This window comes from Pipra filicauda, unplaced genomic scaffold, assembly GCF_003945595.2.
Source record: "Pipra filicauda isolate LSUMZ 115617 unplaced genomic scaffold, ASM394559v2 scaffold5_size6683894_pilon, whole genome shotgun sequence".
Classification (NCBI taxonomy): Eukaryota; Metazoa; Chordata; class Aves; order Passeriformes; family Pipridae; genus Pipra; species Pipra filicauda.
In genome coordinates this window covers 5,115,559-5,127,769 of record NW_024104754.1, presented here as the reverse complement: position 1 = coordinate 5,127,769, position 12,211 = coordinate 5,115,559, and the positions used below count along the sequence as shown (strand labels likewise).

Here is a 12,211-nt window from a genome sequence, read left to right as displayed (position 1 = left end):
CCTTTAAATATTCTTAGAACTGGTCTCCATTTGGATTTTGTATGGATGTAACTATTTAAGTTGGTTTGCATTTTGTCCTGTATTTTTCTGCAAGAGCTATCTTTCGATAAAAAAAGGAAAGGGGGGAAAAAAAGAAGCTTTAATATGGAAAAGTTCTACATGAGAGAGAAGTCTTGATATGCTGTCTGTTTGCTGGTGGGGGGAAAAAACTGAACCAACCAGCCAGTAGCCAATTACTTGTAAATTTTCAGAAAGGATAGTATGGTGCACCACGTGCAATAACACAGGTAATGCTAGCACAAACTCTTAGTTTGGATCTTTGTACCAGTAAAGCTGATGTGTACACATATATCCTGGTATAGAAATGCTCTGGTACCGCCTTCCTATACTGGAATATGCTGCAATACCAGCATAAAGCATCTAATGGATGTGTCTGCTTCCGTACATAGAGTTTTATGGCATGCTGTACCAGCTCAGTGAAGTAGCTAAGTAGTGTCACCTGTGTTGCCAAATCTGCACTTGTTTAAGGGAGAGCTGCAGCTGGAATCAAATCCTATTCTGCTGTCACTGGAGTAATTCCCCTTGGGGATTAATTAGAAGCACTATTATTTATTTTATGATTCTGGATGATGCATTGAGATTTCACACTGAATAGCATTCATTCAAATACTTGCAATCAAGGACACAATGCATTTTTGTAATACTTTCTTTTATTCTCATTTTCCAGAGCAGGTCCTGAGGCTCTTGTAAAGAAAAGTCTGTCTTCCACCTACATCCTTCTTGTTTTACTCCACACTAACTTTTACAAGGTAAGCTCTGGCTATGTGAAAAATAAAAGATTATGCTTATCCTTGGTACCTTTTTCAATCCACAACCCAAGACAGCAGATTACTAGTTTCCCATATGCTCTAAACCACTAGCACTTGTATTGGATTTTGTATTTCATGGTTTCCTATTGGGAAAAAGTGGCAAAATTATGCTGCATATGCTTGGCTTCTTGCCTCTCCTTGAAGTGATAAATCCCTTGGAGAAGAGACCATCCTTAGACAAAGAATGATCTTTTCAAATCAGATTTTCATGGAATCGTAGTTAGTTGCACTATTTTTATATTAATAGAAAAATTTTCAATATATAAGCATATGTGACACATCATCCTTTTTACTCAGTGACACCAAATAACAAATTCAATAGTTCAAATGCCTTATACTACCCTTTTCACAGTTCTTCATCTCTTATGCTATGCAGGTAGTATTATTTTTAAAAACAGATGAGAACTCAGGAGGTGATTGACTTTTCACCTGTACTGCAGAAAAGATACTGCATAGTTCTTACCTGGAAAACCCTGGTGATTTTTAATGGATTCTGGTTTAGGAACACTGAGGGAAGGAAATATTCTAATTGGTTTTGGTTTTCAGCTGAAGAACAGTTTGTTTCTATGTTAAATGAAGTAGTGAAAACAAATAGCATGCCATCTGGCTAGCCTACCTGGGTACTTTACCAGGAGGTTTTCAGATGTTCTCTCTGCCAGTTTTCAACTTCTTAGGTTCTATTTTACTAACATGCTTTCTCTACCTGATTGTTCTTTCCTATCTAGGAATTATCTTATTCCTTGGACTGAAATAGAATTTTAAAAATCTTACACTCTTTTGCAAAGATTTTCCCAGTCTGTTTTTGAATTATTTATCTTCTAAATTACAAAATCTCTAGTGTTTCCAGTATCCACAGTAAATTAGTTATACAGAGAAATAGTCCTCCATGTTATCTGTGAAGCTGATATTCTCAAGGGACAGGATAAAAATGAGCAGTCTTAATATGTACCAGTGAGCTCTCATTCTTAGAACAGATTGTGACTGAAAGGAAGGGTTTAGCAGTTTTCAAGTGCTTGGAAAGATGTCATATGTTTTTCTTTAGATCACTTTTTCTGCTTCAGTTTCTCAGAAGCAAGAACATCCTGAAAAAAATAAAAACATTTGACATAGCTGAGAAAGTAATGAAATACAGGCAACAATAATTTCATAAACCCAAAATATTTATTGCTGACTGCAACTTTTAACTTTTTTTTTACTTAGGATAAAACAAACATGTTCACAAATATTTTTGAAAATAACTGTGAGTATATAAATAACAGCAAATTTGGGAAGAAGCATTCATATGTGTATCTGATTAATCTATTTGTTATTTATATTGAAGGTGCACATACAACTCTAATCATGACTTAGAGATGTGGTTTTTTGAGCATGATGTAGACAGATAATAAAGAGACTTCCTTGTGCCAAACAGCCTAAAGTTTAAATCCATGTAATTTTCCTCAACATGCAATCAGGAAATGGAAATGCTATCATGGACCCGTCACACAGTACAAATAGCATAGTTATGTAAGAGTGAATGGTTGGCAGACAGCTCATAAAGTGTATTCATAAAAAGAACTTATCAAATAATTTGAAATAAGTCAGATAATGTGCAGGCACCCTCCCCATCTGATACCGAGCATTCTAGCTATAGCTAGCAGACACAACTTTAAAAAAGGGGTAACTTTGAGCCATTAATAAGACAAGTGGGACAGTTAGACACACTGTAAAAACTCTACGAAACTGGAAATTTATGGAAAAAAAATAAAGAGCAGTAAAGAGTTAATAGCAAATTGCAAAAAGCATCTCAAGTAACAAGAACTCCATCAAATATAGATGCAAGTTAAAAAAAAAAAAGAACAAAAAAATCAATCATTGCCCTACTTTAAAAAATAAAGATAGATTGGTTAGCAAATAGCAGGGTGGCTAAGTAGCTCCTTTGTCTGTTTCTACATGGGAAGCAGATGGAGATCTGCTTAATCTGGGATTGTTTCCCCAGAGGCAGTAACAGGGAAGCTAGAAAATGTACAGGCATATAAGATATCTGGTTATAAAATGTCAGATTCCCTTAGAGGAACCTCAACTCAAGACGTGCATACAGCTGTGAATTTTAAGCTGAGTAAGAAAATCAGTGAAGTTACAAAAGTCTTAGAAAATATTACTTGATCCAGAAATGACTCTAAAGAACTCCTTTATTTTAAAAAGCCCCCCAACATTGAACAGGTGACAAACAAGGAACTGCATACCAGTGGGAAAAACTCTTACAAAGTCTTTGGAAGCAATGTTGTGAGAAAATATCAAAATCTCAGTTTGATTAGGGACAAGGACATGAATTCAGGCATGGAAGATCATACTTCGGTTATTAGAGGGACTTCCCTCCATTTTTCCATGCATGTAAGTAATCGGTTAATTTTAAGCTGTGTTTTATTAAAACTCTGTTTATCAGGCCTTCATTTTGAAGATATGGAAATGAGTGGATATTTTCAGGGAAAAAAAACAAACCAAACCACCTTTCAAGTTTTTTCTCATCTCACGGTGACAAGGCTGTTAGTGTCTTAGAATGCGTAGAGTGCAAAGCAAACACAGAAGGCTGCCCCTATTCGGTTAAAATCAAGCAAATATGAGTTTAGAGGATCTGGGCCAACTACCCTGGGAAAGAAGACATGATGAGGTAATCACTTAGAATCATCTCCTATTATAGGAAATATTGGTACTCAATGGAGGGGAAATATTGAAGTTACTCTACCTGCAGTTTCTGTGTCTAAATCTGGTCTCCCAATTTCTGAAACATCTTTTACCAACACACTTCTCAACAAGGCTAAGATTTAATAGGTACTACTGGAGAAGCCAGGTGAAAGGAGTACTGGAAACACCTAGGTTTATTTCCACAGAGGGACACCTGTGTAACATGCCTTGAAACTATTTATTCTTGTTGTTATTCCTTGCATTATTGGCCATATGGGATCACCAAAAAGGCAAATCAACATTTGGAGCATTAGGACACTAATTTCATATTTTGTATAGACTACAAACAAACAAACAAAAAGCCTATAGTCATACCTCAAATGCCCTGTGGTAATTAGAGGCAGCTTATTTTTGAAATGGATGATAATAAAACATTATTGAGCCTTAATTCTCAAAAAAGTACAACAGTCAAATAAAGGAAGACTTTCTCAAAATTAGTGGCAGGTCTTCCATATGTATTAGAAAAATAGTTTATTGTGGAGAACTCAGCAGTTTCCTTGTTTTCTAGGGACAGAGAAAGAGTTAGATTTCTTGCACTATGTCTCTTGCAGGATGAATCATGTCTGTGAGGGTTTCTTGAGGCCTCCCAGTGGTGACCTCTCCTCATAATGTGATACAAAATGTCACCCAGCTGTAATATTATGGTTCCCTTTGGTAGAAAAAACTTCTCGGCTCTTGGGACATCCCAAACTGATTTTGGGTTGCAGGCATCACTAAGAGGTTTGTTTGCATGCACTGTTCTGCATGGATCTATTTCTTTCAATGACAAACTCATGTCACACTGAACCTATGTTCAGTGACAGATGTTTTAGAAAACTAAAGCCATCTAAGTTTGTTTAGGTGGAGCCAAATTTAAAGTTCTGAAAAAACTGAAATGATAAAATGGAATTCTAATTCACACTCAGCATGTCTTCTTCCTACTCTACATATTCTTACTTTACTCAGAGTAAGATCCCACCTCTGTCTGCTTTTATGTGTTGGTTTATGCAGATTTTCAGTGGAAATGCAGCAACTAGAAGCCTATGCTTTCCATGAGGTTCCTCTGAATTTACAGACCTGTTACTTCCTTATAAGGTCTTTCTGTTGGTCACATCACACCACTTTTACAGTTGTTTTGATATTCTACAACAATTCTATAATTTCATAACTGCTAGTGTGCTTTCAGCATTTGGTAGAGATGAAATATGACACTTCGATAATACAGATCACAAGGCATTTAAAATTTTCCACCTTTCACCCCCACACCATTTTCTAGACCACAGGATTTGATAGGGAGCTGGAGTTGCACAGTGGAAGACTTAACTGCAATGCATCATAAAAGTGTTTACAATTATGGATTAAATGCTATTGTTTCTGATGAGAACAGGTTTTTCAAAGGCAGGTCCAAGACATACTTTGACATCAAGTGTTCAAAACCATATACAATTATCTAGCTGCCATTACGTCTCTCTGTTGGAAGCTGATGGGTAGCATTCACTGAATTTTTTGGGGGGTAAAAAGTAATTAATGAGCCTACTCAGAACAGAATGTGTATTTGTTCTGAAGAATGTTATAGTATTCACAGGAGTTCTTAAACATGTTCATCTTAGTGGCAAATATGGTGCATGGTCATTTGTAGACCACCTTTCAATCTGAGATTGAGTAACATCTCTATGGCAACTACAACAGCTGCTTACATAGGAAAATAATATTGCCTGAATATAACATTCTTAGTTCTTAACAATAGGACTTTAACAGCTGGATATGGAGAGAAAAATAGCTGATTATTTTTTCCAGTCCTCAGAGATATTTTGAGATTTCTGAATGTATTTTGGATACCATTGTTCTAGTTTACTGCAAGTTTGTCTTGAAAAGTGCTAAAAGATAGACAAAAGATAATCAAATATGAAAATATTGGATATTGCTAATGAGCAATCACACATAGATGTTCCTTTTCAAGATAATCAGTTTGATGTCTGATTGATCCCAAATCCTGTCAGCCTGGGTAATTTTTTCCTTTGTTTCTTGGTGAGTTACTGAAAGAGTTGTGTACATTCAAAATCCTCTACCATTGGTCCAATGTTCCCAGTTTCAGTAGTGGATTTTTCCTACCATGCCATCTATTCTGCTGCTACAAGTTCAGAAAAATTCAGGATTTGGGGGGAAAAAGAAACGTGTCCTGTTTTCAGCTTCTTTTTCTCTCTGTAGAAGACCAGCAAATCTTTCAACAAAACCTAGTGATACCTTAGAGTTCATATTTCTTCTGAGCATGAAGTTTGTGGTAGGTAAAGCATCGGAAGACGGGATATATTCATGTTTTTATGGGATGATTAATTCAAACTCTCAAAATTTCCTGTCCCGAATTCTAAAAGAACTTACTGAACATAAAACTGTAAACAAGGTATGATGCAATTCTTAACAGTATTAAGTAGCACTGCTCTTCTCCAAAAGTTGAAATTAAAGTAAAGCAAGAAGTTTTTCTCCAGTGTTAAATGTTCTTGTTTTCCTTTCTGCAGGGGAATAACAAATTAAGTACTGTAGGATTTCCCCTGTTTGTATCACATTCTACAGGAGAAATATTTGACTGATGCTATAATTTATATAATAATGCTATATTTATACTTAAGTTTGCATTGATTTTAATGTTTCTGCCATTTATATTACTATTTTTCTCTTAAGTACATTCAAAATCTTTTTGAAAAAAAAAACATTTTTCTCTTAAAACCTCCTGTCTTCTAGTGTAATGATTACGTTTGGGATACAGTTTATTACAGTTGACAAAGCAGAACTGACGAGTAGTGGTTATTGTTTTGAAGCCCTCACAGGTGGGCTGGCAAAGCCAAAGGGCCGGGAGTCCTGCTAGCGGTTTGTTTAAATTTAGGAAACACAGAGAAACCCCAGACGACCAGAAACCGAAGGGGGGCAAGGAAAGCGGGAGACGCGGTGGTTTTCCAGCTGGTTGTTTTTTGACAGCTGTTGCCTCTGGGACGCAGAAGTCTGGCACGGGAAGTCCCAGAGGGATCGGGAAACACTGAGGTAAGCGCGCTCGGGTTTGCCCAGGGAAAACAAACACGCTCCGCTGGCAGAGGCTCCCTCCCGCAGCCGCTCTCGCCCCCGCGCCCCGACACCCGCACGGGCCGCCGGCCCCGCCCCGCCCCACGCGCGAGCGCGCAGGCTCCGCCCGCGCGGGCGACCCCGGCCCGCGCGCGCCCCACCTGTGCCGGGCGGGGCGGGGGCGCGGGCAAGGACGGACGGACGGAGAGAGGGGCCGGGACGGCGGTGGCGGAGCTGAGACGCGGCCGCCTCGGTCCGGCCGGAGCGGGGCTGCGGCGCTCGCCAGCCGGTGCCGCGCCGCGTCCCTCTTTCCTCCCGTCCGGGAGGCAGCCGAGGTAAGGGCGGGCGGCGCCCCGCGGCTCGGCAGGTGCCGGCGGGGACCTTGCTCAATGTCACGGCACCGGGAATGCCCGGGCGGCCTGAGCCGGAGCCCCCGGTCCAGCTCGCCCGCTCCGCGCCCGCCGCCGGGCGAACTTTGCCGTGTCGGAGCCGCAGGTAGCGGGGTCCCCGCCGTGCCCGCCCGCCCGGGCGGGATGGATGGGCGGGATGGGTGGGTGGGGTTTGTCGGCGTCTCCGCAGCCTCGTCTGTTTCCAGAAGGGATAAAGCGCGTCTCTAAATAGGTCAGGGGCTTCGACAGCGCGGGGGATTTGCGTAACGATTTGTGTTACGTGGGAAAGGTGCGGGGCTGCTTCTCCCGGGCTCCGAGGCTGGACGGAGCGCTGCTTTCCTGGCATACCGAGGGACTTCTAAGAAAAATAGTTGCATGAGCATAGCTCGGCTTCGTTGTGTTACAAATCCGTAGGACTTCGGCAAAGTTAAATTTCTTCAGCAAAGGAGGAATTAACCTACATGGAGGAGTTATCCTTGATGAGCTAATTACCCATGGTGAGTGTAAGTGCTTGGCATCGCAAGCCCGTTGACGGTGATGACGTGCTTAAAATGTTAAAGTTTGCGTCCTGGTGACATTATTTCAAAACGTGAAGGAGGGGTAGGTCCAAGATTGTGTTTTCTGTGGCTATAGGCACGAAATTTCCTTGTTTCAGAGGAATTGTTAGAATATTCATGCCTGTGTGAAGGCTTGTGTTTATTTTTTCTTATTTTTGACTCCTGAATAAACTTTGGAACTCTCTTCATGGGTTTTAAATCTTGTGGGCTTGGCACTAGGTCTTTATTGTTATGTTTGAGTCGAAAAGTCTGTAAATGGAAAAGTTAGAGAAGCGTGGCACTGTGAGCGCTCAGAAGTTTAAATAAATCTCCAAAACAAACATTTAACTGCAGCTAACTACTACTTATAAGAGGAGGGAGATGATAATTTTATTTCCCATACTCTCTGCTGCTGTTTTAGTGATGTCTTTGACAAAGTATAAAAATGAGGTGCAAAACAAGTCCTCTGTTGCTGTCAAGAACCTGTATGGTTTTTTATCTGAATTAAATGTAATGTGAAACAGTAGTGTAAAAACCTGAAGTCACTGGGGAGACATCTGTGTGATTGCAAGTAGATGTAGACAAAGCACTGCTGCTGCAGGTCCAGAACAAGAGGCAATGGCAGGATACCGGTGAGATGCTCAGGCTGGTGGATGGAGGGAGAACATGATTTTTGAAGCTTCTGCCTCTCACGGCAGCATTGTGCTCGGCCGTGGATGCAGCCACCCCCTGCCCTGTTATTGCAGTTCTGAAAAGGGGAAAAAGGCGTCTCTTTGCGTAGTCCAGAGCTGACACTAGATTGGTTCGAATGGGTTATGCCGCTTCTCCTTTCACAAAGAAGTAATGTGGCTACTCCTTTCAACTGACCAGATAAGTAGACGGCTTAGAGGGATGAGGTTTTTCTTCTCCTTTGTTTCTAAGGCGTTCCTCCATAGTTGCAAACTTTTTTCTGGTGTTCTGTCTTGCCAGATGGGTTTTCTGTACCTCACACCTTTTGCAGTGAATGGGAATTGCCAGGCTTGTGGGAACCCTGAAAGCAGAAATAAGCTGAGTGTTGTGAAATTGGTCACATTACTAATGTTTCTTTCAATTGTTTGGTTTAGTAATCCATAAGGAAGTAAGAAATTAGGAAGGAAACAATCCTCTAACATGATATTTTCACTAAGTTACCAAGTTCTTGTATATTTTTTTCCCCTAATTAATTATGTAATGGATGCTTGGTTAAATTTAGCAGTATTAACAAAAACTAGCAGGTGTCAAGATCCTGTGTTGTTTTTGCCTCTTCCTGCACTAGCGGGAGCTGTCCATCCCTCTGTGCTCCCTCTGCACTGCACACATTCTCACAATAGATCAACATACGTCAGCACCAATTTCTCTTAACCAACTGTTTTTCACTGTCTGCATGTTTTTTGTTTTTTTTTTTTTTAATTGTTTGGATTTCTCAGCTAAGTTTTAATTGAGACGGTATCTTCCTACTTGAGTACAGTTGCTCAGGGATAAGGCAGTATAAAAGCAGGAAAAAGCCTTGTGGAAGATAATCTTTTGGGGGAGTGTAGGCTTGTTAGTTAATTAGCTCTGGAAGTCCTAAGATTTTGAACAGCAATGAGGATTACTGCATAAAACATAACAGATGCTTTACAGTTGTTGCAGTTTTTTCTCTTCAGGTTACCACAAGGGATTGTGGTTTGAGAATATTTGCTCTTAAGAGTTTGAGAATTTATGAAATGGGGCATCCACATTGCTTTCAAAATAAGCATATGGTACAGCTGTGGTAGTCTCCAATCTTGAAGCATTCATCAGGCTGTGTTGGGATGTAACTGAGTATGGAAGTGGAGTGCAAGGTTCTCTCTAGTGTACTGAAATACTCTGCAAAGCTTAGGTCATCTGTAGTTAATGGGAAGAAAAGATGCCTTTGCAGTCTGAATAGCTTGCTTTCTGAAATTCTGCTATCACTTTGTGTTATGCTTTAAACCCTTTGGAATTCCTTGAATGACAACTTATATCAGGTAAATATTTTGTTTCTGTAACTTTTGCCTTACATTCGAAAATTGTGGTACTTAATATATGTCACCCATTAAGATACAAGTGTGAATACTGTATCTTATGTGATCCTGAATCGCCTCTGATGCAGGGAATGTAGAGGCAGATGTTAAATGCCATAATATTCCAGCTAACAAAGGGGAAATTTACCCAAATCCGTAGAATGCACTCGACGTCTTTTATCCTCAGGCTGATGAATGCGCAGAGAGTTGAAGGAATTACAGGAACTTCACTCTCCTGTGTGACTGTAATAACCCTCTAGCTGCATAGGTTCCTAGATTTGCACCACATGCTCGCTTGCCTAACTACAGATGCAGCTCAAATGTTGGTTGAAGGGCTATTTTCTATTGTCATTTTGCCCACAAGTGTAAAATGTACAGTTCTTTTCAAAGGTAAAATTTATCTTTTTACTGCAGTTTCACAAAACATGCATAATCTTACAATAGGAAGTTTATGGTTTTCATTATTTAACAAAGGCCAGTGTTTTTAAAGCAAAACATTTAAGACATTTTGAAAATTTGTGTCCTAAGGATTTTTTAATTTTTTTTTTCTTCACAAAATTAGTATGTTTTCTGATTTTATGTAATGCACAGAGTGAGCAGGGTAATTATGACAAAAATCGTATCTGCACCATGCAGTCATTTGACATCATTCTGTGTTGTTGGAGAAAGTGCTGCAAAACAGTAGCTAGTACTCTAATACAGTAACATTCATTAGAATCACATATTATTAAGTAAGCATTGCTTAATTTATGGCATCAATATTGTGTTGGTAAAAATAACAAAATATTTGGTAATTTGGTTTGTTATAATGTGTCTTTTAGTGATAGGAGGTGAGGGTCTTACTCTGCCATGAATAAAGCCTTTTTTTTTTATGTCCTGTAATACATCACATTTCATGAAGTTGAGCTAATATTTTGAAGAGTGATGGATCATGCCCATGAACTTTCACATTTTTGTTATTTCCTTTCTAAGTGGTTGTTTTTCTCAGATCATTTGCAATAATTCTTTTTAATTTCTTAAATGTGAAGCTTAGTCTTAACATGCTGTACATTTTGCGTGCAACTGTGATTTTTCTTATATATTTGCTAAAGTTGACATTGCTTTCTATAAACATATTAACTGACATGTTAAAAATTCATTAGACAACCTGATCTTCCAAGGCTTGTAAAAATAGAAGCCTTGTAAACCAATCTAACTATATCAGTGCAGTCCCAGTCCTTTGCTTATCAGTATTGGTACCTTAACAATTTGCTCCTGCTGAACTGCCAGACAGATCTTTTAATGACAGATGGTGCAAATACACATCTAGGCGTGTTAGAACTGTGTGGTTTACACTATTGAGAATTATTTGAATGTGAGCAAGTTAGGCTGTTAGGAAAACACTGTTAATGCTTCATTCCTCAGTGAAATTATTCAATAAAATTTTGTTTATTGACAACAACTTTTTTTTTGTTATCAAACATTTAGAATAAGGAATTTAAGAGGGCAGTAGCTAAATATGAGTACAAGCAGAAGCTTTAGACAGCTGAAGTCCTTCTTTCCTCACTTTATATACTTAAAGTCGTTTTGATTACATAGCCTTCTGTTTAAGTTTCACAGGTTTTAAAATGTTGCAGGTTTGCCTTGAACACAGAGATAGCATTAAATAGGTTTCAGTTTACAAACAGGTGAAAAGCATTTTCTTCTGCAGCAGAATGCAGGCTCTGCATAACTATCTTGATTCATAGTTTCCTAGGCTTTTCCCTGGTGATTTTGCTGTGTGACGGGATGATGGGTTGTGGTATTGGTAAAGTGCTATGATTTTGAAATAAACTGGACAGCGTTTCATTACTCTTGGCTTTCTACTGGCAAACTGTTCAGTGCAGTCATGCCAGTATTGAAAGTATGGTGAACTTGGTGCACACCTGCAGCTAAGTCAGTCATTCTGCGTGTGAGGTAGGGTAATCTTGTCTCCTAGAGCACACTGATTCACTCCAAGAGATGTCTCACAAAGTCTCCACTTGAAAACAAACCACAGAACTTAAAGCCAGTGTGCTCTGTTATAGTATCCATTACTTGCCCCTGCGTGGCAGGGAAGGTGATCCTTAAGAGTGAGGTAGGTCTTGTGTATAGAGGAAGACTATGTAACTACTTACTACAGGCACTGAAGAACAGTAACTGAAATGATAGTGTTGATGTCAGGAGAGCAAAGTAAAATTAACTTGAGGTGAAACTTGAATTATATTGTGACTTCAAAAAGAACTTTTTTTCTTTTTTTGTTTTGTTTGTTTGCTTGTTTTTGGTTTTTTTGTTTTTTGGGGATGTTTTGTTTGGGTTTTTGTTTGTTTGTTTTCTTTTTTTTTGTGTGTGTATGTGTGTGTGTTTTGTTTGTTTGTTTGTTTGTTTTCTGTGCCATGGTATTTTTAAGTTTTATGAGGCTTTTGGTGCATCACAGCAGCCAATATGCTGCCATTCTACAACCAGTGTGGTCTCATACTGAGTGGTTCCTAATCGAGTTATTTCATGGTGGCTGGTGTAGTGCTGATTGCCAGCAGAGGATGTCCCCTGCTGAATCTTTAACACTTCTCAGCGTTACTGAACTTGTAAGATCTAATGAGTTTATAGCATAAATGGTTATG

General features: G+C 39.2%; 1 protein-coding gene across 1 annotated transcript in view; it reads left to right on the top strand.

The window, feature by feature from the left end:
- The first annotated feature begins 6,902 nt into the window (after positions 1 to 6,902).
- ZNF385B (zinc finger protein 385B) overlaps positions 6,903 to 12,211 on the top strand; it is a 164,271-nt gene continuing 158,962 nt past the window's right edge. The window contains exon 1 of the mRNA XM_039388017.1: positions 6,903 to 6,961. The gene's annotated coding sequence lies outside the window, so the exon portion shown is untranslated. The remainder of the gene's footprint in view (positions 6,962 to 12,211) is intronic.